General features: G+C 53.2%; 1 non-coding gene across 1 annotated transcript; it reads right to left on the minus strand.

Annotated features, from left to right (window-relative positions):
- Positions 1-4995: 4995 nt before the first annotated feature.
- On the minus strand, positions 4996-5078 carry TRNAL-UAA (transfer RNA leucine (anticodon UAA)). Its single transcript has one exon. It is a non-coding gene; the product is annotated as a tRNA-Leu (tRNA).
- Between the last annotated feature and the right edge of the window lie 424 nt (positions 5079-5502).

Here is a 5502-nt window from a genome sequence, read left to right on the forward strand (position 1 = left end):
CCTTCTGGTCACAGCCGGGTTCGCCCCCCGTGAAAGTACCGTGGGGATGAGCTTCCTCGTGATACGCCTGCCCTCAGTCTACAATGCCATCCTCGGAAGGACGGGTCTCAACGCCCTCCGAGCAGTGGTCTCGACCCGCCACCTGCTCATGCGATTCCCCACCAGCCAGGGAGTCGGTGAAGTTCGAGGGGACCAAATGGTGGCAAGGCGATGCTACCTGGCGACCCACGAGGCAAAACGACCAGTCAAGGTGCCCGTCCCAGCAACTGGCCAGCCCTCGACTAAGGTCATCGAGGCATGGGTCAACCCTCAGAAAGAGCGGGTAGAGCCTGGTGAGTTACTAATTCAAGTTCCTTTACGAGAGAACACTCCCGAGCTAACCGTGCAGATCGGCTCTGGCCTCAACGAGCGTGAGAGGGGTCGCCTCGTCGACTTCTTACGAGACAACATGGACGTTTTCGCATGGTCGCCTGCAGACATGCCGGGGATAGATCCGGAGATCGTGGTCCACCGGCTCCAAGTAAAGCCAACCTGCAAGCCCGTGCGACAAAAGAAGCGAGGCGCCGCCCCTGAACGGCAGCGAGCAGCAGCCGAGGAGGTCGGCAAGCTCCTTGAAACTGGCTTCATCCGGGAGATATCCTACCCGGAGTGGCTCGCCAATGTGGTCCTCGTCAAGAAAGCCAGCGGGAAGTGGCGTATGTGCGTGGACTACACCGACCTGAATAAAGCCTGCCCAAAGGACAGCTTCCCACTTCCTAGCATCGACCAGCTCGTGGACTCCACCTCGGGTCATGAGCTGCTGGCATTCATGGACGCCTTTTCCGGATACAACCAGATCCGCATGGCGCCAGAAGATGAGGAAAAGACAGCCTTCATCACCGACGGGGGAACCTACTGCTACAAAGTGATGCCATTCGGCTTAAAAAATGCCGGGGCAACTTATCAAAGGCTGGTCAGCCGGATCTTCAAAGACCAGATAGGCCGAAACATGGAGGTCTATGTAGATGACATGCTGGTGAAAAGCAAGATGGTGCAAGACCATATAGCCGACCTCAATGAAGCATTCTCCACACTCCGAAAGTACCAGATGAAGCTCAATCCAGCCAAATGTGCATTCGGAGTCACCTCCGGCAAATTCCTCGGCTTCATCATTACGCAACGGGGAATCGAAGCCAATCCTGAAAAGATCCGAGTCCTTCAAGAAATGACGCCTCCCAGGACGGTCAAGGAGGTACAACGGCTCACAGGCCGAGTTGCAGCTCTTGGGAGATTCATCTCCCGCTCGGCCGAGCGCTGCCTTCCATTTTTCGCAGCCCTCAAGAAGCCGAAGAACTTTTTGTGGTCGGACGAGTGCCAGCAATCTTTTGAGGAGCTCAAGCATCTTCTGGCTTCCCCTCCCCTGCTCACCAAGCCTCAGCAGGGTGAGCTCCTCTACCTGTATCTAGCTGTCTCCCCTGTAGCAGTAAGCTCGGTCCTGGTCCGAGAGGAGGGTAAGCTCCAAAAGCCAGTATATTACACCAGTCGGATCTTGAGGGATGCCGAGACCCGATACTCCAAACTGGAGAAGACTGTCTATGCTCTGGTCATCTCAGCTCGGAGGCTCCGACCCTACTTCCAAGCCCACACAGTGGCCGTACTGACCGACCAGCCGGTCAAGCAAATCCTGCAAAGATCAGACCGTGCGGGCCGGATCACAAAATGGGCCATCGAGCTCGGGGAATTCGACCTCGAGTACCGACCCAGACCGGCGATCAAAGCACAAGCGCTCGCAGACTTTATAGTCGAGTGCACCATACCAGACGAGGCCGAGCCTGAACCTGAGCCACCAACGGAGCCGACCCCGAGTTTGACATGGACCCTGCATGTCGATGGCTCTTCAAACTCGGGGGGTAGCGGAGCAGGACTTATCCTCACCAGCCCGGAGGGGGTGGTCGCCGAGCAAGCCTTGCGCCTCGAATTTCCTGCTTCCAATAACATGGCGGAGTACGAAGCGCTTGTCGCCGGGCTCAAGCTAGCCAAAGAGCTAGGAGTGAAGGACTTGAAGGCCTTCAGTGATTCTCAGCTCGTCGTCAACCAAATCATGGGCGACTTTGAAGCCAGAGACCCGACCATGCAGAGGTATCTTCGGAAGGTACGGGATCTCGCCTCGACCCTGGACTCTTTTCACATTCAACATGTTACCAGGTCAGAGAATCTCAAGGCCGACCAGCTATCACAGCTGGCGTCCTCTCGCATGAGCGAGCTCCCCAAAGTGGCCGTACTGGAGTATCTCCAAAAGCCCAGTACAGACGAGCCCGAGCAGACCCTCTGCACTGAGTTCGAGCCAAGCTGGATGGATGAACTCATCAGCTACCTGCAAGACGAAGTCCTCCCCACTGATGAACGAGAAGCTCGCCGAATAAAGCGCTCCGCCACCTGGTACATACTGCATGAGGGAAAGCTTTATCGGAGATCTTTCACATCTCCCCTCCTCAGATGCCTTCGCCCAACGGAGGCTGATTACGCCATGCGCGAGGTCCATGAAGGAATTTGTGGAAATCATCTGGGAGGACGAGCATTGGCCCATAAAATTCTACGCCAAGGATACTATTGGCCGACACTCCAGAAGGATGCTGTGGACTTCGTCCAAAGATGTGACCATTGCAGAGGAACGCCAACGTTCAACGCCAGCCCTCGGCTCCCTTGACTTCAATCAGCTCCCCTTGGCCTTTTGCCCAGTGGGGAATCGACATCCTAGGGCCGTTTCCACTGGCCACCGGACAGAGGAAGTTCCTGGTAGTTTCCATCGACTATTTCACAAAGTGGGTGGAAGCCGAGCCCCTTGCCCGAATCACCGAGCAGAAGATGCGGGATTTTGTCTGGAAGTCCATAATCTGTAGATTCGGGCTCCCTCGCATCCTTATCTCTGACAACGGTCACCAGTTTGACAACATTCACTTCAGAGAATTCTGCTCCGAGCTTGGCATTGACCACCGCTTCACCTCGGTCGCGCACCCTCAGACGAACGGAGAAATAGAGGTAATAAACCGTACTATTTTGCAGGGGCTCAAAGCCAGGCTCGACAAATCTAAAGGACAATGGGTCGAAGACCTATACAATGTCCTGTGGGTTTACCGGACCACGTTCCGCGTCCCCACCGGCGAGACTCCCTTCAACCTGACATATGGGACGGAGGCTGTCATTCCACTAGAGATCGACTTCCTTCTCCAAGAGTTGAGTATCACGATGCCAGCTCCAACTCTTCGCAACTCAGAAGCAACCTCGACCTAATCGAGGAAACAGGGGAGACGCCGCCTATTAAAGGACGGATGGCCAGGGGAGAGTTTATATAGACCTCCCCAACGGCCCGGATCAGCGAGAAAAACGCTGCATCCCGTTTGGATTACGACACGCGTCGGCCCGAAAGACAGAGCGCCGCATTTAACTCAGGTTGACGCTTCGGACACCGAAGCGCCCCATCGGATCGTGCGGCCCCATCATGAGCCAACGACGCGAGGACGCTTCGGAGAAAGCATCCCAATAATGAGATATTTCGAAAAGGAGAAGACGCCGCCTATTAAAGGCACCTCAAAGCGCCCGATAATTTAAAACGCGCAATAAATTAAAATTTTCGGAATCCGAAATGACCCAACTAAAGCTACTTCCCGCGCTCAAGCTGGAAGCCAGCTGGAACTCGGAAGTCGGAGGGTAGTGTTGGGGGGAAAACCCAAGTCATACTGCCACGGAGGCGCTCGGCCAAAGAGCGCCGACCAGAAAGGCGCTCGGCGAAAGAGCGCCGACCAGGAAGGCGCTCGGTTAGAGAGCGCCGACCAGAGGGAAATACCGGCAAGTAGAGGCGCTCGACCAAAGGGCGCCGAACAGAAGGGTGCTCAGCTAAGAGAGCGCCGATCAGAAGAGGCCCAACCAAAGCGCCAAGTAGAGGCGCTCGGTTAGAAGGCGCTCGCCCAAAGGGCGCCGACCAGAAGTACTAGAAGCAACCCCGCCACAGGGCGCCCCGCTGGGCGACCAGCTCGGCTCGGCATCCTTGCCGAGCCAATGCCCTCACCAAATACTCGATCTCCGCCTAACCTTTTAAAGATCTGACGGCTATATACACGACTCCACTACAACTTGCCACCTGCCGCCATCTCTGAGCCGTCAAGGCACAAGATCTCCGCAAGTATTTTGGCACGATCTATCATTAATGCACGAGACCCACTCAAGTCTCCGGAGCACTCAGTCATTTAATGAACACGGCCCAAGACGATCTCCGGATCGCTGAACCATCAAAGCATATGGCTCTCCCTGACCGCCGGTTCACTCGGTAATAAATGCACTTACCGTCTACGAACCCCAGGCCCACTACGGCCGACGGTTCAACCACTCCAACGGGTCTGGTCACCCACGACAACTCCCTGACTCCGGCCTGATTCGGCCTTATTCTCCACTACGCCATTAATGGGCCAAATCGTACCCAATTATCACAAAGAAGACAAATTCCCCTGTCACCTCCCAGGTAACATAATACCCTTCTATAAAAGAGAACCTGGGAGGAAAGAGGAAAGGGGGGGAAGAAAAAAGGAAGAAGACAGCACAGACACAATTGAACACAATATTCTCTTTATTTTCTTCACATATCTCTTCCTTGCTCTCTCCACATATTGGCCCCCTCTGACTTAAGCATCGGAGGGCCGGCGCCGGAGAGCCCGGCCACCGTTTTTTTGCAGGACAGGACAGGACGCACTCTTCTCCGCTCTCTCATCCCCATGGAGGACGCAGTCGGCCGGCGCACCGCCGTCCGCCCTCCCGGCAGCGGAGCTCCTCCTCCCCTGGTTTCGCGGCGGCCCCCGGGTCCAATTTCCAGCAACAGGTGTGGTGTCCTTTTTCTCGCTATTAACTTATGTGATTTTGATCAGCTGTTCAATTCTCTAAAAGAAAAAAAAAAAAAAAAAAGTTACGTTCTTTGTACTATAGAAGGCTGATCGGTTGATCTTTAAACTAAAAGTGACTCGAAATTGCTGGCTATGGGGTTCGAACCCATGCGCACTTGTGTGCAGAAGATCTTAAGTCTTCCCCCTTAACCACTCGGGCAAACCAGCTGATACGATCGCTTAGCGCACAGTTTATATTCCATCTATGTTCTAAGAAGCATTTATTTCGAATAACAAGAAGGGAATAGAACACTTTCTTTTTTATTCCCTAGCTGATGTTGATTTAAGACGATAAGACCTGTTATTTGCACTGTCATTGCCTCCTTTCTGTTGAAATTATTAGTCAAATTAAAGTTGTTCTTTAGATGGATAAACCAACTAGTTCGTCACAACCAATTTAAAGATCATTATATTTTATTCTATAAGCTTTATCATTTTCTCACCGTCCACCCTTCCATGCATTCAATCTATCAAAGGAATAACTGTATGGGTGCCTAATTTCTAGTTGAAATAATAATTTTTTTGATTATTACTGTAGTTAAAAAAAAATATGTAATTCAGGGAACGGCAACAGTTATTGCGAATGTGATAT

Source organism: Phoenix dactylifera, chromosome 4 (assembly GCF_051530095.1).
Source record: "Phoenix dactylifera cultivar Ajwa chromosome 4, Ajwa_hap1_PhDact_Kaust_v1.1, whole genome shotgun sequence".
NCBI lineage: Eukaryota > Viridiplantae > Streptophyta > Magnoliopsida > Arecales > Arecaceae > Phoenix > Phoenix dactylifera.